Consider the following 27817-nt stretch of genomic DNA (forward strand, 5'->3'; position numbering starts at 1 on the left):
CTGGGAGCCATGTTGCATATCGTGCATTTTAAGGAGCCAGCTGGCCACACCCAGCCATATGCCCCCAAACACAAACCAAGGCCCTTTTCTCTGGCAAACAAAACTCAGCTACCCTGCTTCTGGATGGCAGATTGCAGGAACCACTTGGTACTATCAAACCAGCCCAACTTGGCACTGGTGCCACCATGGGTCTGGTCACCATCCTGCCTATTGTAGCTTTTCAGGAGCCAGCCGGTCACTCTCAGCCATAGGCCCCCAACACAAACCTCGGCCCGTTTCCCTGGCAAACAAAAGTAAGCTGCCCCGCTTCTGCATGGCAGATTGCAGGAGCTACTTAGTACTATCAAATCAGCCCGACTTGGCACAGGTGCCACCTTGGATCTGGGAACCATCCTGTGTATCGTGGATTTTCAGGGGCCAGCCGGCCACTCTCAGCCATATGCCCCCAAAAACAAACCACGGACCTTTTCTCTGGCAAACAAAAATCAGCTGCCCCACTTCTGGATGGCAGATTGCAGGAGCCACTTGGGACTATCACACCAGCACAACATGGCACTGCTGCCACCTTGGATCTGGGAACAATCCTGCGTATCGTACATATTCAGGAACCAGCCGAACACTCCCAGCCACAGGCCCCCAAACACAAACAACGGCCCTTTTCTCTGGCAAACAAAACTCAACTGCCCCTCTTCTGGATGGCAAATTGCAGGACGCACTTGGTACTACAAAAAGAGCCCGACTTGGCAGTGGTGCCACCTTGGCTCTGGGAACCATCCTGCGTATCGAGCATTTTAAGGAGCCAGCCGGCAATTCCCAGCCGTATGCCCCAAAAAGAAACCATGGACCTTTTCTCTGGCAAAAAAAACTCAGCTGTCCCGCTTCTGGATGGCAGATTGCAGGAGTTACTTTGAACCATACAACCAGCCTTACTTGGCACTGGTGCCACCTTGGATCTGGGAACCATCCTGCCTATCGTTGATTTTCAGGGGCCAGCCGGCCACTCTCAGCCACAGGCCCCCAAACAAAATCAACGGCGCTGTTCCCTGGAAAACAAAACACGCCTGCCAACTTTTTGATGGAGTTTGCAGGAGCCACTTGGTACTATCAAACCAGCCCGACTTGGCACTGGTGCCACCTTGGGTCTGGGAAACATCCTGCGTATCGTGGATTCTTAGGAGCCAGCCGGCCACTCCTAGCCACAGGCCCCCAAACAAAAACCTAGGCCTATTTCTCTGGCAAACAAAAGTAAGCTGCCCTGCTTCTGGATGGCAGATTGCAGGAGGCACTTGACACTGTCAAACGAGCCCCACTTGGCACTGCTGCCACCTTGGATCTGGGAACCATCCTTCCTATCGTGGATTTTCAGGGGCCAGCCGGTCACTCTCAGCCATAGGCCCCAAACACAAACCACGGCCCTTTTCTCTGGAAAACAAAACTCAACTGCCCCTCTTCTGGATGGCAGATTGCAGGAGCCACTGGGTACTATGAAACCAGCCCTACTTGGCACTGATGCCACCTTGGGTCTGGGAACCATGCTGCGTATCATGGATTTTCAGGAGCCAGCCGGCCACTGCCAGCCGCAGGCCCCGAAACACAAACAACAGCCTTTTTCTCTGGCAAACAAAATTCAGCTGCCCCGCTACTGGATGGCAGATTGCAGGAGCCACTTGGTACTATCAAACCAGCCCAACTTGGAACTGGTGCCACCTTGGGTCTGGGAACCATGCTGCGTAACACAGATTCTAAGGCGCCAGTCGGCCACTACGAGCCACAAGCCCCCAAACACAAACAACGGCGCTATTCTCTGGCAAACAAAACTCAACTGCCCCTCTTCTGGATGGCAAATTGCAGGACGCACTTGGTACTATAAAAACAGCCCGACTTGGCACTGGTGCCCCCTTGGGTCTGGGAACCATCCTGCGTATCGATCTTTTTAATGAGACAGCCGGCCACTCCCAGCCATATGCCCCCAAACACAACCCACGGCCCTTTTCTCTGGCAAACAAAACTCAACTGCACCGCTTCTGGATGGCAGATTGCAGGAGCCACTTGGTACTATCAAACCAGCCCGACTTGGCACTGGTGCCACCTTGGGTCTGGGAACCATCCTGCGTATTGTGGGTTGTCAGGAGCCAGCCGAACACTCTCGGCCACAGACCCCAATTAAAAACAACGGCCCGTTTCACAGGCAAACAAAACTCAGCTGCCCCGCTTCTGGATGGGAGATTGCAGGAGGCACTTGGTGTAATCAAACCAGCCCGACTTGGCACTGGTGCCACCTTGGGTCTGGGAACCATCCTGCGTATCGTGGATTCTAAGGAGCCAGCCGGCCACTCCTAGCCACAGGCCCCCAAACAAAAACCTAGGCCTATTTCTCTGGCAAACAAAAGTAAGCTGCCCTGCTTCTGGATGGCAGATTGCAGGAGACACTTGGTACTATCAAACCAGCCCGACTTGGCACTGCTGCCACCTTGGATCTGGGAACCATGCTCTGTATCGTGGATATTCAGGGGCCAGCCGGCCACTCTCAGCCATATGTCCCCAAACAGAAACCTCGGCCCGTTTCTCTGGCAAACAAAACTCAACTGCCCCTCTTCTGGATGGCAAATTGCAGGATGAACTTGATACTAAAACCGCAGGCCGACTTGGTAGTGGTGACACCTTGGGCCTGGGAACCATCATGCGTATCGAGCATTTTAAGGAGCCAGCCGGCCACTCCCAGCAATATGCCCCCAAAAACAATCCACAGAATTTTCCTCTGGCAAACAAAAATCAGCTGCCTCGCTTCTGGATGGCAGATTGCAGGAGCCACTTTGCACCATCAAACCAGCCCGACTTGGCACTGGTGCCACATTGCATCTGGGAACCATGCTGCCTAGCGTGGATTTTCAGGAGCCAGCCGGCCACTCTCAGCTATATGCCCCCAAACAAAACCCACGGCCCGTTTCCCTGGCAAACAAAATTAAGCTGCCCCGCTTCTGGATGGCAGATTGCAGGACGCACTTGGTAGTATCAAACCAGCAAAACTTGGCACTGGTGCCACCTTGGGTCTGGGAACCATCCTGCGTATCGTGGGTTCAAAGGAGCCAGCCGGTCACTCCCAGCCACAGGCCCCCAAATACAAACAATGGCGCTTTTCCCTGGAAAACAAAACTCGCCTGCCAACTTTTTGATGGCAGATTGCAGGAGCCACTTGGTACTATCAAACCAGCCCAACTTGGCACTGGTGCCACCATGGGTCGGGTAACCATCCTGCCTATTGTAGCTTTCCAGGAGCCAGCCGGTCACTCCCAGCCATAGGTCCCCAGTCACAAACCTCGGCCCGTTTCCCTGGCAAACAAAAGTAAGCTACCCCGCTTCTGGATGGCAGATTGCAGGAGCCACTTGGTACTATCAAACCAGCCCAACTTGGCACTGGTGCCACCTTGGGTCTGGGAACCATGCTGCGTAACACAGATTCTAAGGCGCCAGTCGGCCACTACGAGCCACAAGCCCCCAAACACAAACAACGGCGCTATTCTCTGGCAAACAAAACTCAACTGCCCCTCTTCTGGATGGCAAATTGCAGGACGCACTTGGTACTATAAAAACAGCCCGACTTGGCACTGGTGCCCCCTTGGGTCTGGGAACCATCCTGCGTATCGATCTTTTTAATGAGACAGCCGGCCACTCCCAGCCATATGCCCCCAAACACAACCCACGGCCCTTTTCTCTGGCAAACAAAACTCAACTGCACCGCTTCTGGATGGCAGATTGCAGGAGCCACTTGGTACTATCAAACCAGCCCGACTTGGCACTGGTGCCACCTTGGGTCTGGGAACCATCCTGCGTATTGTGGGTTGTCAGGAGCCAGCCGAACACTCTCGGCCACAGACCCCAATTAAAAACAACGGCCCGTTTCACAGGCAAACAAAACTCAGCTGCCCCGCTTCTGGATGGGAGATTGCAGGAGGCACTTGACACTGTGAAACCAGCCCCACTTGGCACTGGTGCCACCTTGGGTCTGGGAACCATGCTGCGTATCATGGATTTTCAGGAGCCAGCCGGCCACTCCCAGCCACAGGCCCCCAAACACAAACCACAGCCTTTTTGTCTGGCAAACAAAATTCAGCTGCCCCGCTTCTGGATGGCAGATTGCAGGAGCCACTTGGGACTATCACACCAGCACAACATGGCACTGCTGCCACCTTGGATCTGGGAACCATCCTTCCTATCGTGGATTTTCAGGGGCCAGCCGGTCACTCTCAGCCATAGGCCCCAAACACAAACCACGGCCCTTTTCTCTGGAAAACAAAACTCAACTGCCCCTCTTCTGGATGGCAGATTGCAGGAGCCACTGGGTACTATGAAACCAGCCCTACTTGGCACTGATGCCACCTTGGGTCTGGGAACCATGCTGCGTATCATGGATTTTCAGGAGCCAGCCGGCCACTGCCAGCCACAGGCCCCGAAACACAAACAACAGCCTTTTTCTCTGCCAAACAAAATTCAGCTGCCCCGCTTCTGGATGGCAGATTGCAGGAACCACTTGGTACTAACAAACCAGCCCGACTTGGCACTGATGCCACCTTGGGTCTGGGAACCATCCTGCGTATCGTGGATTCAAAGGAGCCAGCTGGCCACTCCCAGCCACAGGCCCCAAAACACACACAACGGTGCTTTTCCCTGGAAAACAAAACTCGCCTGCCAAACTTTTGATGGCAGATTGCAGGAGCCACTTGGTATTATCAAACCAGCCCAACTTGGCACTGGTGCCACCATGGGTCTGGTCACCATCCTGCCTATCGTAGCTTTTCAGGAGCCAGCCAGCCACCCCCAGCCAGAGGCCCCCAGACAAATATTTCGGCCCGTTTCCCTGGCAAACAAAAGTAAGCTGCCCCGCTTCTGGATGGCAGATTGCAGGAGCCACTTTGCACCATCAAACCAGCCCAACTTGGCACTGGTGCCAACTCAGGTCTGGGAACCATCCTGCGTATCGTGGGTTCTAAGGAGCCAGCTGGCCACTCCCAACCACAGGCCCCCAAACACAAACAACGGCGCTTTTCCCTGGAAAACAAAACTCGCCTGCCAACTTTTTGATGGCAGATTGCAGGAGCCACTTGGTACTATCAAACCAGCCCAACTTGGCACTGGTGCCACCATGGGACAGGTCACCATCCTGCCTATCGTAGCTTTTCAGGAGCCAGCCGGTCACTCCCAGCCATAGGCCCCCAGACACAAACCTCGGCCCGTTTCCCTGGCAAACAAAAGTAAGCTGCCCCGCTTCTGCATGGCAGATTGCAGGAGCTACTTAGTACTATCAAACCAACCCGACTTGGCACTGGTGACACCTCTGGTCTGGGAACCATCCTGCCTATCGTGGATTTTCAGGGGCCAGCCGGCCACTCTCAGCCATATGCCCCAAAAACAAACCACGGCCCTTTTCTCTGGCAAACAAAACTCAACTGCCCCTCTTCTGGATGGCAAATTTTAGGACGCACTTTGTACTACGAAAACCGCCCGACGTGGCACTGGTGCCACCTTGTGTCAGGGAACCATCCTGCATATCGAGCTTTTTAAGGAGCCAGCCGGCCACGCCCAGCCATATACCCCCAAAAACAAACCACGGACCATTTCTCTTGGAAACCAAAATCCGCTGCCCCGCGTCTGTATGGCAGATTGCAGGAGCCACTTTGCACCATCAAACCAGCCCGACTTGGCACTGGTGCCACCTTGGGTCTGGGAACAATCCTGCATATCGTGGATTCTAAGGAGCCAGCCGGTCACTCCCTGCCACAGGCCCCCAAACACAAACAACGGCGCTTTTCCCTGGAAAACAAAATTCGCCTGCCAGCTTTTTGATGGCAGATTGCAGGAGCCACTTGGTACTATCAAATCATCCCAACTTGGCACTGGTGCCACTATGGGTCTGGGAACCATCCTGCCTATTGTAGCATTTCAGGAGCCAGCCGGTCACTCCCAGCCATAGGCCCCCAGACACAAACCTCGGACCGTTTCCCTGGCAAACAAAATTAAGCTGCCCCGATTCTGGATGGCAGATTGCAGGAGCCACTTGGTTGTGTCAAACCAGCCCGACTTGGCACTGGTGCCACCTTGGGTCTGGGAACCATCCTGCGTAACGTGGATTCTAAGCAGCCACCCGGCCACTCTGAGCCACAGGCCCCCAAACACAAACAACGACGCTTTTCCCTGGAAAACAAAACTCGCCTGCCAAATTTGATGGCAGATTGCAGGAGCCACTTGGTACTATCAAACCAGCCCAACTTGGCACTGGTGCCACGTCTGGTCTGGGAACCATCCTGCCTATCGTAGCTTTTCAGGAGCCAGCCGGTCACTCCCAGCCATAGACCCCCAGACACAAACCTCGGCCCGTTTCCCTGGAAAACAAAAGTAAGTTACCCCGATTCTGGATGGCAGATTGCAGGAGCCACTTGGTACTATCAAATCAGCCCAACTTGGCACTGGTGCCACCATGGGTCTGGTAAACATCCTGCCTATCGTAGCTTTTCAGGAGCCAGCCGGTCACTCCCTGCCATAGGCCCCCGGACACAAACCTCGGCCCGTTTCCCTGGCAAACAAAAGTAATCTACCCCACTTCTGGATGGCAGATTGCAGGACGCACTTGGTACTATCAAACCAGCCCAACTTGGCACTGGTGCCACGTCAAGTCTAGGAACCATCCTGCGTATCGTGGATTCTAAGGAGCCAGCCTGCCACTCCCAGCCATAGGCCTCTAAACAAAAACAACGGCGCTTTTCCCTGGTAAAGAAAACTTGCCTGCCAACTTTTTGATGGCAGATTGCAGGAGCCACTTGGTACTATCAAACCAGCCCAACTTGGCACTGGTGCCACCATGGGTCTGGTCACCATCCTGCCTATCGTAGCTTTTCAGGAGCCAGCCGGTCACTCCCAGCCATAGGCCCCCAGACACAAAGCTCGGCCCGTTTCCCTGGCAAACAAAAGTAAGCTGCCCCGCTTCTGGATGGCAGATTGCAGGAACCACTTGGTACTATCAAACCAGCCCGACTTGGCACTGGTGCCACCTCTGGTCTGGGAACCATCCTGCGTATCGTGGATTCTAAGGAGCCAGCTGGCCACTCCCAGCCACAGGCCCCCAAACACAAACAACGGCGCTTTTCCCTGGAAAACAAAACTCACCTGCCAATTTTTTGATGGCAGATTGCAGGAGCCACTTGGTACTATCAAACCAGCCCAACTTGGCACTGGTGCCGCCATGGGTCTTGTCACCATCCTGCCTATCGTAGCTTTTCACGAGCCAGCCGGTCACTCCCAGCCATAGGACCCCAGACAAAAACCTCGGCCCGTTTCCCTGGAAAACAAAAGTAAGCTGCCCCGCTTCTGGATGGCAGATTGTAGGACGCATTTGTTACTATCAAACCCGCCCGACTTGGCACTGGTGCCACCACTGGTCTGGGAACCATCCTGCGTATCGTGGATTCTAAAGAGCCAGCCGGCCACTCCCAGCCACAGGCACCCATACACAAACAACGGCACTTTTCCCTGGAAAACAAAACTCGCCTGCCAACTTTTTGATGGCAGATTGCAGGAGCCACTTGGTACTATCAAACCAGCCCAACTTGGCACTGGTGCCACCATGGGTCTGGTCACCATCCTGCCTATCGTAGCTTTTCAGGAGCCAGCCGGTCACTCCCAGCCATAGGCCCCCAGACAAAAACCTCGGCCCGTTTCCCTGGCAAACAAAAGTAAGCTGCCCCGCTTCTGGATGGCAGATTGCAGGATCCACTTGGTACTATCAAACCAGCCCGACTTGGCACTGGTGCCACGACAAGTCTGGGAACCATCCTGCGTATCGTGGATTCTAATGAGCCAGCCGGCCACTCCCAGCCACAGGCCCCCAAACAAAAACAACGGCGCTTTTCCCTGGAAAACAAAACTCGCCTGCCAACTTTTTGATGGCAGATTGCAGGAGCCACTTGGTACCATCAAACCAGCCCAACTTGGCACTGGTGCCACCTTGGGTCTGGTCACCATCCTGCCTATCGTAACTTTTCAGGAGCCAGCCGGTCACTCCCAGCCATAGGCCCCCAGACACAAACCTCGGCCCGTTTCCCTGGCAAACAAAAGTAAGCTGCCCCGCTTCTGGATGGGAGATTGCAGGAGCCACTTTGCACCATCAAACCAGCCCGACTAGGCACTGGTGCCACCTTGGGTCTGGGAACCATCCTGCGTATGGTGGATTCTAAGGAGCCAGCCGGCCACTCCCAGCCACAGGCCCCTAAACACATCAACGGCGCTTTTCCCTGGAAAACAAAACTCGCCTGCCAAACTTTTGATGGCAGATTGCAGGAGCCACTTGGTACTATCAAACCAGCCCAACTTGGGACTGGTGCCACCATGGGTCTGGTCACCATCCTGGCTATCGTAGCTTTTCAGGAGCCAGCCGGTCACTCGCAGCCATAGGCCCCCAGACACAAACCTCGGCCCGTTTCCCTGGCAAACAAAAGTAAGCTGCCCTGCTTCTGGATGGCAGATTGCAGGATCCACTTGGTACTATCAAACCAGCAAAACTTGGCACTGGTGCCACCTTGGGTCTGGATACCATGGTGCGTATCGTGGATTCTAAGGAGCCAGCCGGCCACTCCCAGCCACAGGCCCCCAAACAAAAACAACGGCGCTTTTCCCTGGAAAACAAAACTCGCCTACCAACGTTTTGATGGCAGATTGCAGGAGCCACTTGGTACTATCAAACCAGCCCAACTTGGCACTGGTGCCACCATGGGTCTGGTCACCATCCTGCCTATCGTAACTTTTCAGGAGCCAGCCGGTCACTCCCAGCCATAGGTCCCCAGACACAAAGCTCGGCCCGTTTCCCTGGCAAAGGAAATTAAGCTGCCCCGCTTCTGGATGGCAGATTGCAGGAGCCACTTGGTACTATCAAACCAGCCCGACTTGGCACTGGTGCCACCTCTGGTCTGGGAACCATCCTGCGTATCGTGGATTCTAAGGAGCCAGTCGGCCACTCCCAGCCACAGGCCCCCAAACACAAACAACGGCCCGTTTCCGTGGCAAACAAAAGTAAGCTGCCCCGCTTCTGGATGGCAGATTGCAGGAGCCACTTGGTACTATCAAACCAGCCCGACTTGGCACTGGTGCCACCTCTGGTCTGGGAACCATCCTGCGTATTGTGGTTTCTAAGGAGCCAGCCGGCCACTCCCAACCACAGGCCCCCAAACACAAACAACGGCGCTTTTCCCTGGAAAACAAAACTCGCCTGCCAACGTTTTGATGGCAGATTGCAGGAGCCACTTGGTACTATCAAACCAGCCCAACTTGGCACTGGTGCCACCATGGGTCTTGTCACCATCCTGCCTATCGTAGCTTTCAGGAGCCAGCCGGTCACTGCCTGCCATAGGCCCCGAGACACAAACCTCGGCCCGTTTCCCTGGCAAACAAAAGTAAGCTGCCCCGCTTCTGGATGGCAGATTGCAGGAGCCACTTGGTACTATCAAACCAGCCCGACTTGGCACTGGTGCCACTTCTGGTCTGGGAACCATCCTGCGTATCGTGGATTTTATGGAGCCAGCCGGTCAGTCCCAGCCATAGGCCCCCAAACACAAACAACGATCCGTTTCGCTGGCAAACAAAAGTAAGCTGCCCCGCTTCTGGATGGCAGATTGCAGGAACCACTTGGTAGTATCAAACCAGCCCAACTTGGCACTGGTGCCACCTCTGGTCTGGGAACCATCCTGCCTATCGTGGTTTCTAAGGAGCCAGCCGGCCACTCCCAACCATAGACCCCCAGACACAAACCTCGGCCCGTTTCCCTGAAAAACAAAAGTAAGCTACCCCGATTCTGGATGGCAGATTGCAGGAGCCACTTGGTACTATCAAATCAGCCCAACTTGGCACTGGTGCCACCATGGGTCTGGTAAACATCCTGCCTATCGTAGCTTTTCAGGAGCCAGCCGGCCACTCTCAGCCATATGCCCCCAAAAACAAACCACGGCCCTTTTCTCTGGCAAACAAAACTCAACTGCCCCTCTTCTGGATGGCAAATTTTAGGACGCACTTTGTACTACGAAAACCGCCCGACGTGGCACTGGTGCCACCTTGTGTCAGGGAACCATCCTGCATATCGAGCTTTTTAAGGAGCCAGCCGGCCACGCCCAGCCATAAACCCCCAAAAACAAACCACGGACTATTTCTCTTGGAAACAAAAATCCGCTGCCCCACGTCTGTATGGCAGATTGCAGGAGCCACTTTGCACCATCAAACCAGCCCGACTTGGCACTGGTGCCACCTTGGGTCTGGGAACAATCCTGCATATCGTGGATTCTAAGGAGCCAGCCGGCCACTCCCAGCCACAGGCCCCCAAACACAAACAACGGCGCTTTTCCCTGGAAAACAAAATTCGCCTGCCAACTTTTTGATGGCAGATTGCAGGAGCCACTTGGTACTATCAAATCATCCCAACTTGGCACTGGTGCCACTATGGGTCTGGGAACCATCCTGCCTATTGTAGCATTTCAGGAGCCAGCCGGTCACTCCCAGCCATAGGCCCCCAGACACAAACCTCGGACCGTTTCCCTGGCAAACAAAATTAAGCTGCCCCGATTCTGGATGGCAGATTGCAGGAGCCACTTGGTTGTGTCAAACCAGCCCGACTTGGCACTGGTGCCACCTTGGGTCTGGGAACCATCCTGCGTATCGTGGATTCTAAGCAGCCACCCGGCCACTCTGAGCCACAGGCCCCCAAACAAAAACTACGGCGCTTTTCCCTGGAAAACAAAACTCGCCTGCCAACTTTTTGATGGCAGATTGCAGGAGCCACTTGGTACTATCAAACCAGCCCAACTTGGCACTGGTGCCACGTCTGGTCTGGGAACCATCCTGCCTATCGTAGCTTTTCAGGAGCCAGCCGGTCACTCCCAGCCATAGACCCCCAGACACAAACCTCGGCCCGTTTCCCTGGCAAACAAAAGTAAGCTGCCCCGCTTTTGGATGGCAGATTGCAGGAGCCACGTTGCACCATCAAACCAGCCCCACGTGGCACTGGTGCCACCTTGGGTCTGGGAACAAGATGGGCTGGTTTGATAGTACCAAGTGGCTCCTGCAATCTGCCATCCAGAAGCGGGACAGCTTACTTTTTTTTCCCAGGGAAACGGGCCGAGGTATTTGTCTGGGGGCCTATGGCTGGGAGTGACCGGCTGGCTACTGAAAAGCTACGATAGGCAGGATGGTTACCAGACTCATGGTGCCACCAGTGCCAAGTCGGGCTGCTTTGATAATACTAAATAGCTCCTGCAATCTGCCATCCAGACGCGGGGCAGCGGATTTTTGTTTGCTGGAGAAAAGTTCCGTGGTTTTTTTTTTGGGGGTATATGACTGGACGTGGCCGGCTGGCTCCTTAAAAAGCTCTATACGCAGGATTGTTCCCTGACCCAAGGTGGCATCAGTGCCAAGTCGGGCTGTTTTCGTAGTACCAAGTGCGTCCTGCAATTTGCCATCCAGAAGCGGGGCAGCCTACTTTTGTTTGCCAGGGAAACGTGCCGAGGTATTTGTCTGGGGGCCTATGGGTGGGAGTGAGCGGCTGGCTCCTGAAAAGCTACGATAGGCAGGATGGTGACCAGACGCATGGTGGCACCAGTGCCAAGTTGGGCTGGTTTGATAGTACCAAGTGGCTCCTGCAATCTGCCATCAAGAAGTTGGCAGGCGAGTTTTGTTTTCCAGGGAAAAGCGCCGTTGTTTTTGTTTAGAGGCCTGTGGCTGGGAGTGGCCGCCTGTCCTCGTAGAATCTACGTTACGCAGCATGGTTCCCAGAGCCAAGGTGGCACCAGGGCCAAGTCGGGCTGGTTTGTAAGTACCAAGTGCATCCTGCAATCTGCCATCCAAAAGCGGGGCAGCTTACTTTTGTTTGCCAGGGAAACGGGCCGAGGTTTGTGTCCGGGGGCCTATGGCAGGGAGTGACCGGCTGGCTCCTGAAAAGCTACGATAGGCAGGATGTTTACCAGACCCATGGTGGCACCAGTGCCAAGTTGGGCTGATTTGATAGTACCAAGTGGCTCCTGCAATCTGCCATCCAGAATCGGGGTAACTTACTTTTGTTTTCCAGGGAAACGGGCCGAGGTTTGTGTCTGGGGGTCTATGGCTGGGAGTGACCGGCTGGCTCCTGAAAAGCTACAATAGGCAGGATGGTTCCCAGACCAGAGGTGGCACCAGTGCCAAGTTGGGCTGGTTTGATAGTACCAAGTGGCTCCTGCAATCTGCCATCAAAAAGTTGGCAGGCGAGTTTTGTTTTCCAGGGAAAAGCGCCGTTGTTTGTGTTTGGGGGCCTGTGGCTCAGAGTGGCCGGGTGGCTGCTTAGAATCCACGTTACGCAGGATGGTTCCCAGACCCAAGGTGGCACCAGTGCCAAGTCGGGCTGGTTTGACACAACCAAGTGCGTCCTGCAATCTGCCATCCAGAATCGGGGCAGCTTAATTTTGTTTGCCAGGGAAACGGTCCGAGGTTTGTGTCTGGGGGCCTATGGCTGGGAGTGACCGGCTGGCTCCTGAAATGCTACAATAGGCAGGATGGTTCCCAGACCCATAGTGGCACCAGTGCCAAGTTGGGATGATTTGATAGTACCAAGTGGCTCCTGCAATCTGCCATCAAAAAGCTGGCAGGCGAATTTTGTTTTCCAGGGAAAAGCGCCGTTGTTTGTGTTTGGGGGCCTGTGGCAGGGAGTGGCCGGCTGGCTCCTTAGAATCCACGATATGCAGGATTGTTCCCAGACCCAAGGTGGCACCAGTGCCAAGTCGGGCTGGTTTGATGGTGCAAAGTGGCTCCTGCAATCTGCCATACAGACGCGGGGCAGCGGATTTTTGTTTCCAAGAGAAATGGTCCGTGGTTTGTTTTTGGGGGTATATGGCTGGGCGTGGCCGGCTGGCTCCTTAAAAAGCTCGATATGCAGGATGGTTCCCTGACACAAGGTGGCACCAGTGCCACGTCGGGCGGTTTTCGTAGTACAAAGTGCGTCCTAAAATTTGCCATCCAGAAGAGGGGCAGTTGAGTTTTGTTTGCCAGAGAAAAGGGCCGTGGTTTGTTTTTGGGGCATATGGCTGAGAGTGGCCGGCTGGCCCCTGAAAATCCACGATAGGCAGGATGGTTCCCAGACCAGAGGTGTCACCAGTGCCAAGTCGGGCTGGTTTGATAGTACTAAGTAGCTCCTGCAATCTGCCATGCAGAAGCGGGGCAGCTTACTTTTGTTTGCCAGGGAAACGGGCCGAGGTTTGTGTCTGGGGGCCTATGGCTGGGAGTGACCGGCTGGCTCCTGAAAAGCTACGATAGGCAGGATGGTGACCAGACCCATGGTGGCAGCAGTGCCAAGTTGGGCTGGTTTGATAGTACCAAGTGGCTCCTGCAATCTGCCATCAAAAAGTTGGCAGGCGAGTTTTGTTTTCCAGGGAAAAGCGCCGTTGTTTGTGTTTGGGGGCCTGTGGCTGGGAGTGGCCAGCTGGCTCCTTAGAACCCACGATACGCAGGATGGTTCCCAGACCTGAGTTGGCACCAGTGCCAAGTTGGGCTGGTTTGATAGTACCAAGTGGCTCCTGCAATCTGCCATCCAGAAGCGGGGTAGCTTACTTTTGTTTGCCAGGGAAACGGGCCGAAATATTTGTCTGGGGGCCTCTGGCTGGGGGTGGCTGGCTGGCTCCTGAAAAGCTACGATAGGCAGGATGGTGACCAGACCCATGGTGGCACCAGTGCCAAGTTGGGCTGGTTTGATAATACCAAGTGGCTCCTGCAATCTGCCATCAAATGTTTGGCAGGCGAGTTTTGTTTTCCAGGGAAAAGCACCGTTGTGTGTGTTTTGGGGCCTGTGGCTGGGAGTGGCCAGCTGGCTCCTTTGAATCCACGATACGCAGGATGGTTCCCAGACCCAAGGTGGCATCAGTGCCAAGTCGGGCTGTTTTGTTAGTACCAAGTGGTTCCTGCAATCTGCCATCCAGAAGCGGGGCAGCTGAATTTTGTTTGCCAGAGAAAAAGGCTGTTGTTTGTGTTTCGGGGCCTGTGGCTGGCAGTGGCCGGCTGGCTCCTGAAAATCCATGATACGCAGCATGGTTCCCAGACCCAAGGTGGCATCAGTGCCAAGTAGGGCTGATTTCATAGTACCCAGTGGCTCCTGCAATCTGCCATCCAGAAGAGGGGCAGTTGAGTTTTGTTTTCCAGAGAAAAGGGCCGTGGTTTGTGTTTGGGGCCTATGGCTGAGAGTGACCGGCTGGCCCCTGAAAATCCACGATAGGAAGGATGGTTCCCAGATCCAAGGTGGCAGCAGTGCCATGTTGTGCTGGTGTGATAGTCCCAAGTGGCTCCTGCAAGCTGCCATCCAGAAGCGGGGCAGCTGAATTTTGTTTGCCAGACAAAAAGTCTGTGGTTTGTGTTTGGGGGCCTGTGGCTGGGAGTGGCCGGCTGGCTCCTGAAAATCCATGATACGCAGCATGGTTCCCAGACCCAAGGTGGCACCAGTGCCAAGTGGGGCTGGTTTCACAGTGTCAAGTGCCTCCTGCAATCTCCCATCCAGAAGCGGGGCAGCTGAGTTTTGTTTGCCTGTGAAACGGGCCGTTGTTTTTAATTGGGGTCTGTGGCCGAGAGTGTTCGGCTGGCTCCTGACAACCCACAATACGCAGGATGGTTCCCAGACCCAAGGTGGCACCAGTGCCAAGTCGGGCTGGTTTGATAGTACCAAGTGGCTCCTGCAATCTGCCATCCAGAAGCGGTGCAGTTGAGTTTTGTTTGCCAGAGAAAAGGGCCGTGGGTTGTGTTTGGGGGCATATGGCTGGGAGTGGCCGGCTGTCTCATTAAAAAGATCGATACGCAGGATGGTTCCCAGACCCAAGGGGGCACCAGTGCCAAGTCGGGCTGTTTTTATAGTACCAAGTGCGTCCTGCAATTTGCCATCCAGAAGAGGGGCAGTTGAGTTTTGTTTGCCAGAGAATAGCGCCGTTGTTTGTGTTTGGGGGCTTGTGGCTCGTAGTGGCCGACTGGCGCCTTAGAATCTGTGTTACGCAGCATGGTTCCCAGACCCAAGGTGGCACCAGTGCCAAGTTGGGCTGGTTTGATAGTACCAAGTGGCTCCTGCAATCTGCCATCCAGAAGCGGGGTAGCTTACTTTTGTTTGCCAGGGAAACGGGCCGAGGTTTGTGACTGGGGACCTATGGCTGGGAGTGACCGGCTGGCTCCTGGAAAGCTACAATAGGCAGGATGGTTACCAGACCCATGGTGGCACCAGTGCCAAGTTGGGCTGGTTTGATAGTACCAAGTGGCTCCTGCAATCTGCCATCAAAAAGTTGGCAGGCGAGTTTTGTTTTCCAGGGAAAAGCGCCGTTGTTTGTGTTTGGGGGCCTGTGGCTGGGAGTGGCCAGCTGGCTCCTTAGAACCCACGATACGCAGGATGGTTCCCAGACCTGAGTTGGCACCAGTGCCAAGTTGGGCTGGTTTGATAGTACCAAGTGGCTCCTGCAATCTGCCATCCAGAAGCGGGGCCGCTTACTTTTGTTTGCCAGGGAAACGGGCCGAAATATTTGTCTGGGGGCCTCTGGCTGGGGGTGGCTGGCTGGCTCCTGAAAAGCTACGATAGGCAGGATGGTGACCAGACCCATGGTGGCACCAGTGCCAAGTTGGGCTGGTTTGATAATAACAAGTGGCTCCTGCAATCTGCCATCAAAAGTTTGGCAGGCGAGTTTTGTTTTCCAGGGAAAAGCACCGTTGTGTGTGTTTTGGGGCCTGTGGCTGGGAGTGGCCAGCTGGCTCCTTTGAATCCACGATACGCAGGATGGTTCCCAGACCCAAGGTGGCATCAGTGCCAAGTCGGGCTGGTTTGTTAGTACCAAGTGGTTCCTGCAATCTGCCATCCAGAAGCGGGGCAGCTGAATTTTGTTTGCCAGAGAAAAAGGCTGTTGTTTGTGTTTCGGGGCCTGTGGCTGGCAGTGGCCGGCTGGCTCCTGAAAATCCATGATACGCAGCATGGTTCCCAGACCCAAGGTGGCATCAGTGCCAAGTAGGGCTGGTTTCATAGTACCCAGTGGCTCCTGCAATCTGCCATCCAGAAGAGGGGCAGTTGAGTTTTGTTTTCCAGAGAAAAGGGCCGTGGTTTGTGTTTGGGGCCTATGGCTGAGAGTGACCGGCTGGCCCCTGAAAATCCACGATAGGAAGGATGGTTCCCAGATCCAAGGTGGCACCAGTGCCAAGTTTTGCTGGTTTGATACTACCAAGTGCGTCCTGCAATCTGCCATCCAGAAGCGGGGCAGCTTAATTTTGTTTGCCAGGGAAACGGGCCGTGGGTTTTGTTTGGGGGCATATAGCTGAGAGTGGCCGGCTGGCTCCTGAAAATCCACGCTAGGCAGCATGGTTCCCAGATGCAATGTGGCACCAGTGCCAAGTCGGGCTGGTTTGATGGTGCAAAGTGGCTCCTGCAATCTGCCATCCAGAAGCGAGGCAGCTGATTTTTGTTTGCCAGAGGAAAATTCCGTGGATTGTTTTTGGGGGCATATTGCTGGGAGTGGCCGGCTGGCTCCTTAAAATGCTCGATACGCATGATGGTTCCCAGGCCCAAGGTGTCACCACTACCAAGTCGGCCTGCGGTTTTAGTATCAAGTTCATCCTGCAATTTGCCATCCAGAAGAGGGGCAGTTGAGTTTTGTTTGCCAGAGAAACGGGCCGAGGTTTCTGTTTGGGGACATATGGCTGAGAGTGGCCGGCTGGCCCCTGAATAGCCACGATACAGAGCATGGTTCCCAGATCCAAGGTGGCACCAGTGCCAAGTCGGGCTGGTTTGATAGTACCAAGTGTCTCCTGCAATCTGCCATCCAGAAGCAGGGCAGCTTACTTTTGTTTGCCAGAGAAATAGGCCTAGGTTTTTGTTTGGGGGCCTGTGGCTAGGAGTGGCCGGCTGGCTCCTTAGAATCCACGATACGCAGGATGGTTCCCAGACCCAAGGTGGCACCAGTGCCAAGTCGGGCTGGTTTGATTACACCAAGTGCCTCCTGCAATCTCCCATCCAGAAGCGGGGCAGCTGAGTTTTGTTTGCCTGTGAAACGGGCCGTTGTTTTTAATTGGGGTCTGTGGCCGAGAGTGTTCGGCTGGCTCCTGACAACCCACAATACGCAGGATGGTTCCCAGACCCAAGGTGGCACCAGTGCCAAGTCGGGCTGGTTTGATAGTACCAAGTGGCTCCTGCAATCTGCCATCCAGAAGCGGTGCAGTTGAGTTTTGTTTGCCAGAGAAAAGGGCCGTGGGTTGTGTTTGGGGGCATATGGCTGGGAGTGGCCGGCTGTCTCAGTAAAAAGATCGATACGCAGGATGGTTCCCAGACCCAAGGGGGCACCAGTGCCAAGTCGGGCTGTTTTTATAGTACCAAGTGCGTCCTGCAATTTGCCATCCAGAAGAGGGGCAGTTGAGTTTTGTTTTCCAGAGAATAGCGCCGTTGTTTGTGTTTGGGGGCTTGTGGCTCGTAGTGGCCGACTGGCGCCTTAGAATCTGTGTTACGCAGCATGGTTCCCAGACCCAAGGTGGCACCAGTGCCAAGTTGGGCTGGTTTGATAGTACCAAGTGGCTCCTGCAATCTGCCATCCAGAAGCGGGGTAGCTTACTTTTGTTTGCCAGGGAAACGGGCCGAGGTTTGTGACTGGGGACCTATGGCTGGGAGTGACCGGCTGGCTCCTGGAAAGCTACAATAGGCAGGATGGTTACCAGACCCATGGTGGCACCAGTGCCAAGTTGGGCTGGTTTGATAGTACCAAGTGGCTCCTGCAATCTGCCATCAAAAAGTTGGCAGGCGAGTTTTGTTTTCCAGGGAAAAGCGACATTGTTTGTATTTGGGGGCCTGTGGCTGGGAGTGACCGGCTGGCTCCTTTGAACCCACGATACGCAGGATGGTTCCCAGACCCAAGGTGGCACCAGTGCCAAGTTTTGCTGGTTTGATACTACCAAGTGCGTCCTGCAATCTGCCATCCAGAAGCGGGGCAGCTTAGTTTTGTTTGCCAGGGAAACGGGCCGTGGGTTTTGTTTGGGGGTATATAGCTGAGAGTGGCCGGCTGGCTCCTGAAAATCCACGCTAGGCAGCATGGTTCCCAGATGCAATGTGGCACCAGTGCCAAGTCGGGCTGGTTTGATGGTGCAAAGTGGCTCCTGCAATCTGCCATCCAGAAGCGAGGCAGCTGATTTTTGTTTGCCAGAGGAAAATTCCGTGGATTGTTTTTGGGGGCATATTGCTGGGAGTGGCCGGCTGGCTCCTTAAAATGCTCGATACGCATGATGGTTCCCAGGCCCAAGGTGTCACCACTACCAAGTCGGCCTGCGGTTTTAGTATCAAGTTCATCCTGCAATTTGCCATCCAGAAGAGGGGCAGTTGAGTTTTGTTTGCCAGAGAAACGGGCCGAGGTTTCTGTTTGGGGACATATGGCTGAGAGTGGCCGGCTGGCCCCTGAATAGCCACGATACAGAGCATGGTTCCCAGATCCAAGGTGGCACCAGTGCCAAGTCGGGCTGGTTTGATAGTACCAAGTGTCTCCTGCAATCTGCCATCCAGAAGCAGGGCAGCTTACTTTTGTTTGCCAGAGAAATAGGCCTAGGTTTTTGTTTGGGGGCCTGTGGCTAGGAGTGGCCGGCTGGCTCCTTAGAATCCACGATACGCAGGATGGTTCCCAGACCCAAGGTGGCACCAGTGCCAAGTCGGGCTGGTTTGATTACACCAAGTGCCTCCTGCAATCTCCCATCCAGAAGCGGGGCAGCTGAGTTTTGTTTGCCTGTGAAACGGGCCATTGTTTTTAATTGGGGTCTGTGGCCGAGAGTGTTCGGCTGGCTCCTGACAACCCACAATACGCAGGATGGTTCCCAGACCCAAGGTGGCACCAGTGCCAAGTCGGGCTGGTTTGATAGTACCAAGTGGCTCCTGCAATCTGCCATCCAGAAGCGGTGCAGTTGAGTTTTGTTTGCCAGAGAAAAGGGCCGTGGGTTGTGTTTGGGGGCATATGGCTGGGAGTGGCCGGCTGTCTCAGTAAAAAGATCGATACGCAGGATGGTTCCCAGACCCAAGGGGGCACCAGTGCCAAGTCGGGCTGTTTTTATAGTACCAAGTGCGTCCTGCAATTTGCCATCCAGAAGAGGGGCAGTTGAGTTTTGTTTTCCAGAGAATAGCGCCGTTGTTTGTGTTTGGGGGCTTGTGGCTCGTAGTGGCCGACTGGCGCCTTAGAATCTGTGTTACGCAGCATGGTTCCCAGACCCAAGGTGGCACCAGTGCCAAGTTGGGCTGGTTTGATAGTACCAAGTGGCTCCTGCAATCTGCCATCCAGAAGCGGGGTAGCTTACTTTTGTTTGCCAGGGAAACGGGCCGAGGTTTGTGACTGGGGACCTATGGCTGGGAGTGACCGGCTGGCTCCTGGAAAGCTACAATAGGCAGGATGGTTACCAGACCCATGGTGGCACCAGTGCCAAGTTGGGCTGGTTTGATAGTACCAAGTGGCTCCTGCAATCTGCCATCAAAAAGTTGGCAGGCGAGTTTTGTTTTCCAGGGAAAAGCGACATTGTTTGTATTTGGGGGCCTGTGGCTGGGAGTGACCGGCTGGCTCCTTTGAACCCACGATACGCAGGATGGTTCCCAGACCCAAGGTGGCACCAGTGCCAAGTTTTGCTGGTTTGATACTACCAAGTGCGTCCTGCAATCTGCCATCCAGAAGCGGGGCAGCTTAGTTTTGTTTGCCAGGGAAACGGGCCGTGGGTTTTGTTTGGGGGTATATAGCTGAGAGTGGCCGGCTGGCTCCTGAAAATCCACGCTAGGCAGCATGGTTCCCAGATGCAATGTGGCACCAGTGCCAAGTCGGGCTGGTTTGATGGTGCAAAGTGGCTCCTGCAATCTGCCATCCAGAAGCGAGGCAGCTGATTTTTGTTTGCCAGAGGAAAATTCCGTGGATTGTTTTTGGGGGCATATTGCTGGGAGTGGCCGGCTGGCTCCTTAAAATGCTCGATACGCATGATGGTTCCCAGGCCCAAGGTGTCACCACTACCAAGTCGGCCTGCGGTTTTAGTATCAAGTTCATCCTGCAATTTGCCATCCAGAAGAGGGGCAGTTGAGTTTTGTTTGCCAGAGAAACGGGCCGAGGTTTCTGTTTGGGGACATATGGCTGAGAGTGGCCGGCTGGCCCCTGAATAGCCACGATACAGAGCATGGTTCCCAGATCCAAGGTGGCACCAGTGCCAAGTCGGGCTGGTTTGATAGTACCAAGTGTCTCCTGCAATCTGCCATCCAGAAGCAGGGCAGCTTACTTTTGTTTGCCAGAGAAATAGGCCTAGGTTTTTGTTTGGGGGCCTGTGGCTAGGAGTGGCCGGCTGGCTCCTTAGAATCCACGATACGCAGGATGGTTCCCAGACCAGTGGTGGCACCAGTGCCAAGTCGGGCTGGTTTGATTACACCAAGTGCCTCCTGCAATCTCCCATCCAGAAGCGGGGCAGCTGAGTTTTGTTTGCCTGTGAAACGGGCCGTTGTTTTTAATTGGGGTCTGTGGCCGAGAGTGTTCGGCTGGCTCCTGACAACCCACAATACGCAGGATGGTTCCCAGACCCAAGGTGGCACCAGTGCCAAGTCGGGCTGGTTTGATAGTACCAAGTGGCTCCTGCAATCTGCCATCCAGAAGCGGTGCAGTTGAGTTTTGTTTGCCAGAGAAAAGGGCCGTGGGTTGTGTTTGGGGGCATATGGCTGGGAGTGGCCGGCTGTCTCAGTAAAAAGATCGATACGCAGGATGGTTCCCAGACCCAAGGGGGCACCAGTGCCAAGTCGGGCTGTTTTTATAGTACCAAGTGCGTCCTGCAATTTGCCATCCAGAAGAGGGGCAGTTGAGTTTTGTTTTCCAGAGAATAGCGCCGTTGTTTGTGTTTGGGGGCTTGTGGCTCGTAGTGGCCGACTGGCGCCTTAGAATCTGTGTTACGCAGCATGGTTCCCAGACCCAAGGTGGCACCAGTGCCAAGTTGGGCTGGTTTGATAGTACCAAGTGGCTCCTGCAATCTGCCATCCAGAAGCGGGGTAGCTTACTTTTGTTTGCCAGGGAAACGGGCCGAGGTTTGTGACTGGGGACCTATGGCTGGGAGTGACCGGCTGGCTCCTGGAAAGCTACAATAGGCAGGATGGTTACCAGACCCATGGTGGCACCAGTGCCAAGTTGGGCTGGTTTGATAGTACCAAGTGGCTCCTGCAATCTGCCATCAAAAAGTTGGCAGGCGAGTTTTGTTTTCCAGGGAAAAGCGACATTGTTTGTATTTGGGGGCCTGTGGCTGGGAGTGACCGGCTGGCTCCTTTGAACCCACGATACGCAGGATGGTTCCCAGACCCAAGGTGGCACCAGTGCCAAGTTTTGCTGGTTTGATACTACCAAGTGCGTCCTGCAATCTGCCATCCAGAAGCGGGGCAGCTTAGTTTTGTTTGCCAGGGAAACGGGCCGTGGGTTTTGTTTGGGGGTATATAGCTGAGAGTGGCCGGCTGGCTCCTGAAAATCCACGCTAGGCAGCATGGTTCCCAGATGCAATGTGGCACCAGTGCCAAGTCGGGCTGGTTTGATGGTGCAAAGTGGCTCCTGCAATCTGCCATCCAGAAGCGAGGCAGCTGATTTTTGTTTGCCAGAGGAAAATTCCGTGGATTGTTTTTGGGGGCATATTGCTGGGAGTGGCCGGCTGGCTCCTTAAAATGCTCGATACGCATGATGGTTCCCAGGCCCAAGGTGTCACCACTACCAAGTCGGCCTGCGGTTTTAGTATCAAGTTCATCCTGCAATTTGCCATCCAGAAGAGGGGCAGTTGAGTTTTGTTTGCCAGAGAAACGGGCCGAGGTTTCTGTTTGGGGACATATGGCTGAGAGTGGCCGGCTGGCCCCTGAATAGCCACGATACAGAGCATGGTTCCCAGATCCAAGGTGGCACCAGTGCCAAGTCGGGCTGGTTTGATAGTACCAAGTGTCTCCTGCAATCTGCCATCCAGAAGCAGGGCAGCTTACTTTTGTTTGCCAGAGAAATAGGCCTAGGTTTTTGTTTGGGGGCCTGTGGCTAGGAGTGGCCGGCTGGCTCCTTAGAATCCACGATACGCAGGATGGTTCCCAGACCCAAGGTGGCACCAGTGCCAAGTCGGGCTGGTTTGATTACACCAAGTGCCTCCTGCAATCTCCCATCCAGAAGCGGGGCAGCTGAGTTTTGTTTGCCTGTGAAACGGGCCGTTGTTTTTAATTGGGGTCTGTGGCCGAGAGTGTTCGGCTGGCTCCTGACAACCCACAATACGCAGGATGGTTCCCAGACCCAAGGTGGCACCAGTGCCAAGTCGGGCTGGTTTGATAGTACCAAGTGGCTCCTGCAATCTGCCATCCAGAAGCGGTGCAGTTGAGTTTTGTTTGCCAGAGAAAAGGGCCGTGGGTTGTGTTTGGGGGCATATGGCTGGGAGTGGCCGGCTGTCTCAGTAAAAAGATCGATACGCAGGATGGTTCCCAGACCCAAGGGGGCACCAGTGCCAAGTCGGGCTGTTTTTATAGTACCAAGTGCGTCCTGCAATTTGCCATCCAGAAGAGGGGCAGTTGAGTTTTGTTTTCCAGAGAATAGCGCCGTTGTTTGTGTTTGGGGGCTTGTGGCTCGTAGTGGCCGACTGGCGCCTTAGAATCTGTGTTACGCAGCATGGTTCCCAGACCCAAGGTGGCACCAGTGCCAAGTTGGGCTGGTTTGATAGTACCAAGTGGCTCCTGCAATCTGCCATCCAGAAGCGGGGTAGCTTACTTTTGTTTGCCAGGGAAACGGGCCGAGGTTTGTGACTGGGGACCTATGGCTGGGAGTGACCGGCTGGCTCCTGGAAAGCTACAATAGGCAGGATGGTTACCAGACCCATGGTGGCACCAGTGCCAAGTTGGGCTGGTTTGATAGTACCAAGTGGCTCCTGCAATCTGCCATCAAAAAGTTGGCAGGCGAGATTTGTTTTCCAGGGAAAAGCGACATTGTTTGTATTTGGGGGCCTGTGGCTGGGAGTGACCGGCTGGCTCCTTTGAACCCACGATACGCAGGATGGTTCCCAGACCCAAGGTGGCACCAGTGCCAAGTTTTGCTGGTTTGATACTACCAAGTGCGTCCTGCAATCTGCCATCCAGAAGCGGGGCAGCTTAATTTTGTTTGCCAGGGAAACGGGCCGTGGGTTTTGTTTGGGGGCATATAGCTGAGAGTGGCCGGCTGGCTCCTGAAAATCCACGCTAGGCAGCATGGTTCCCAGATGCAATGTGGCACCAGTGCCAAGTCGGGCTGGTTTGATGGTGCAAAGTGGCTCCTGCAATCTGCCATCCAGAAGCGAGGCAGCTGATTTTTGTTTGCCAGAGGAAAATTCCGTGGATTGTTTTTGGGGGCATATTGCTGGGAGTGGCCGGCTGGCTCCTTAAAATGCTCGATACGCATGATGGTTCCCAGGCCCAAGGTGTCACCACTACCAAGTCGGCCTGCGGTTTTAGTATCAAGTTCATCCTGCAATTTGCCATCCAGAAGAGGGGCAGTTGAGTTTTGTTTGCCAGAGAAACGGGCCGAGGTTTCTGTTTGGGGACATATGGCTGAGAGTGGCCGGCTGGCCCCTGAATATCCACGATACACAGCATGGTTCCCAGATCCAAGGTGGCACCAGTGCCAAGTCGGGCTGGTTTGATAGTACCAAGTGTCTCCTGCAATCTGCCATCCAGAAGCAGGGCAGCTTACTTTTGTTTGCCAGAGAAATAGGCCTAGGTTTTTGTTTGGGGGCCTGTGGCTAGGAGTGGCCGGCTGGCTCCTTAGAATCCACGATACGCAGGATGGTTCCCAGACCCAAGGTGGCACCAGTGCCAAGTCGGGCTGGTTTGATTACACCAAGTGCCTCCTGCAATCTCCCATCCAGAAGCGGGGCAGCTGAGTTTTGTTTGCCTGTGAAACGGGCCGTTGTTTTTAATTGGGGTCTGTGGCCGAGAGTGTTCGGCTGGCTCCTGACAACCCACAATACGCAGGATGGTTCCCAGACCCAAGGTGGCACCAGTGCCAAGTCGGGCTGGTTTGATAGTACCAAGTGGCTCCTGCAATCTGCCATCCAGAAGCGGTGCAGTTGAGTTTTGTTTGCCAGAGAAAAGGGCCGTGGGTTGTGTTTGGGGGCATATGGCTGGGAGTGGCCGGCTGTCTCATTAAAAAGATCGATACGCAGGATGGTTCCCAGACCCAAGGGGGCACCAGTGCCAAGTCGGGCTGTTTTTATAGTACCAAGTGCGTCCTGCAATTTGCCATCCAGAAGAGGGGCAGTTGAGTTTTGTTTGCCAGAGAATAGCGCCGTTGTTTGTGTTTGGGGGCTTGTGGCTCGTAGTGGCCGACTGGCGCCTTAGAATCTGTGTTACGCAGCATGGTTCCCAGACCCAAGGTGGCACCAGTGCCAAGTTGGGCTGGTTTGATAGTACCAAGTGGCTCCTGCAATCTGCCATCCAGAAGCGGGGTAGCTTACTTTTGTTTGCCAGGGAAACGGGCCGAGGTTTGTGACTGGGGACCTATGGCTGGGAGTGACCGACTGGCTCCTGGAAAGCTACAATAGGCAGGATGGTGACCAGACCCATGGTGGCACCAGTGCCAAGTTGGGCTGGTTTGATAGTACCAAGTGGCTCCTGCAATCTGCCATCAAAAAGTTGGCAGGCGAGATTTGTTTTCCAGGGAAAAGCGACATTGTTTGTATTTGGGGGCCTGTGGCTGGGAGTGACCGGCTGGCTCCTTTGAACCCACGATACGCAGGATGGTTCCCAGACCCAAGGTGGCACCAGTGCCAAGTTTTGCTGGTTTGATACTACCAAGTGCGTCCTGCAATCTGCCATCCAGAAGCGGGGCAGCTTAATTTTGTTTGCCAGGGAAACGGGCCGTGGGTTTTGTTTGGGGGCATATAGCTGAGAGTGGCCGGCTGGCTCCTGAAAATCCACGCTAGGCAGCATGGTTCCCAGATGCAATGTGGCACCAGTGCCAAGTCGGGCTGGTTTGATGGTGCAAAGTGGCTCCTGCAATCTGCCATCCAGAAGCGAGGCAGCTGATTTTTGTTTGCCAGAGGAAAATTCCGTGGATTGTTTTTAGGGGCATATTGCTGGGAGTGGCCGGCTGGCTCCTTAAAATGCTCGATACGCATGATGGTTCCCAGGCCCAAGGTGTCACCACTACCAAGTCGGCCTGCGGTTTTAGTATCAAGTTCATCCTGCAATTTGCCATCCAGAAGAGGGGCAGTTGAGTTTTGTTTGCCAGAGAAACGGGCCGAGGTTTCTGTTTGGGGACATATGGCTGAGAGTGGCCGGCTGGCCCCTGAATATCCACGATACACAGCATGGTTCCCAGATCCAAGGTGGCACCAGTGCCAAGTCGGGCTGGTTTGATAGTACCAAGTGGCTCCTGCAATCTGCCATCCAGAAGCAGGGCAGCTTACTTTTGTTTGCCAGAGAAATAGGCCTAGGTTTTTGTTTGGGGGCCTGTGGCTAGGAGTGGCCGGCTGGCTCCTTAGAATCCACGATACGCAGGATGGTTCCCAGACCCAAGGTGGCACCAGTGCCAAGTCGGGCTGGTTTGATTACACCAAGTGCCTCCTGCAATCTCCCATCCAGAAGCGGGGCAGCTGAGTTTTGTTTGCCTGTGAAACGGGCCGTTGTTTTTAATTGGGGTCTGTGGCCGAGAGTGTTCGGCTGGCTCCTGACAACCCACAATACGCAGGATGGTTCCCAGACCCAAGGTGGCACCAGTGCCAAGTCGGGCTGGTTTGATAGTACCAAGTGGCTCCTGCAATCTGCCATCCAGAAGCGGTGCAGTTGAGTTTTGTTTGCCAGAGAAAAGGGCCGTGGGTTGTGTTTGGGGGCATATGGCTGGGAGTGGCCGGCTGTCTCATTAAAAAGATCGATACGCAGGATGGTTCCCAGACCCAAGGGGGCACCAGTGCCAAGTCGGGCTGTTTTTATAGTACCAAGTGCGTCCTGCAATTTGCCATCCAGAAGAGGGGCAGTTGAGTTTTGTTTTCCAGAGAATAGCGCCGTTGTTTGTGTTTGGGGGCTTGTGGCTCGTAGTGGCCGACTGGCGCCTTAGAATCTGTGTTACGCAGCATGGTTCCCAGACCCAAGGTGGCACCAGTGCCAAGTTGGGCTGGTTTGATAGTACCAAGTGGCTCCTGCAATCTGCCATCCAGAAGCGGGGTAGCTTACTTTTGTTTGCCAGGGAAACGGGCCGAGGTTTGTGACTGGGGACCTATGGCTGGGAGTGACCGGCTGGCTCCTGGAAAGCTACAATAGGCAGGATGGTTACCAGACCCATGGTGGCACCAGTGCCAAGTTGGGCTGGTTTGATAGTACCAAGTGGCTCCTGCAATCTGCCATCAAAAAGTTGGCAGGCGAGTTTTGTTTTCCAGGGAAAAGCGACATTGTTTGTATTTGGGGGCCTGTGGCTGGGAGTGACCGGCTGGCTCCTTTGAACCCACGATACGCAGGATGGTTCCCAGACCCAAGGTGGCACCAGTGCCAAGTTTTGCTGGTTTGATACTACCAAGTGCGTCCTGCAATCTGCCATCCAGAAGCGGGGCAGCTTAATTTTGTTTGCCAGGGAAACGGGCCGTGGGTTTTGTTTGGGGGTATATAGCTGAGAGTGGCCGGCTGGCTCCTGAAAATCCACGCTAGGCAGCATGGTTCCCAGATGCAATGTGGCACCAGTGCCAAGTCGGGCTGGTTTGATGGTGCAAAGTGGCTCCTGCAATCTGCCATCCAGAAGCGAGGCAGCTGATTTTTGTTTGCCAGAGGAAAATTCCGTGGATTGTTTTTGGGGGCATATTGCTGGGAGTGGCCGGCTGGCTCCTTAAAATGCTCGATACGCATGATGGTTCCCAGGCCCAAGGTGTCACCACTACCAAGTCGGCCTGCGGTTTTAGTATCAAGTTCATCCTGCAATTTGCCATCCAGAAGAGGGGCAGTTGAGTTTTGTTTGCCAGAGAAACGGGCCGAGGTTTCTGTTTGGGGACATATGGCTGAGAGTGGCCGGCTGGCCCCTGAATATCCACGATACAGAGCATGGTTCCCAGATCCAAGGTCGCACCAGTGCCAAGTCGGGCTGGTTTGATAGTACCAAGTGTCTCCTGCAATCTGCCATCCAGAAGCAGGGCAGCTTACTTTTGTTTGCCAGAGAAATAGGCCTAGGTTTTGGTTTGGGGGCCTATGGCTGAGAGTGGCCGGCTGGCCCCTGAAAATCAACGATAGGCAGGATGGTTCCCAGATCCAAGGTGGCACCAGTGCCAAGTAAGGCTGGTTGTATGGTTCAAAGTAACTCCTGCAATCTGCCATCCAGAAGCGGGACAGCTGAGTTTTTTTTGCCAGAGAAAAGGTCCATGGTTTCTTTTTGGGGCATACGGCTGGGAATTGCCGGCTGGCTCCTTAAAATGCTCGATACGCAGGATGGTTCCCAGAGCCAAGGTGGCACCACTGCCAAGTCGGGCTCTTTTTGTAGTACCAAGTGCGTCCTGCAATTTGCCATCCAGAAGAGGGGCAGTTGAGTTTTGTTTGCCAGAGAAAAGGGCCGTTGTTTGTGTTTGGGGGCCTGTGGCTGGGAGTGTTCGGCTGGTTCCTGAATATGTACAATACGCAGGATTGTTCCCAGATCCAAGGTGGCAGCAGTGCCATGTTGTGCTGGTGTGATAGTCCCAAGTGGCTCCTGCAATCTGCCATCCAGAAGTGGGGCAGCTGATTTTTGTTTGCCAGAGAAAAGGTCCGTGGTTTTTTTTGGGGGCATGTGGCTGAGAGTGGCCGGCTGGCCCCTGAAAATCCACGATACACAGGATGGTT

This window comes from Melospiza melodia, chromosome 3 (genome assembly GCF_035770615.1).
Source record: "Melospiza melodia melodia isolate bMelMel2 chromosome 3, bMelMel2.pri, whole genome shotgun sequence".
Lineage (NCBI taxonomy): Eukaryota > Metazoa > Chordata > Aves > Passeriformes > Passerellidae > Melospiza > Melospiza melodia.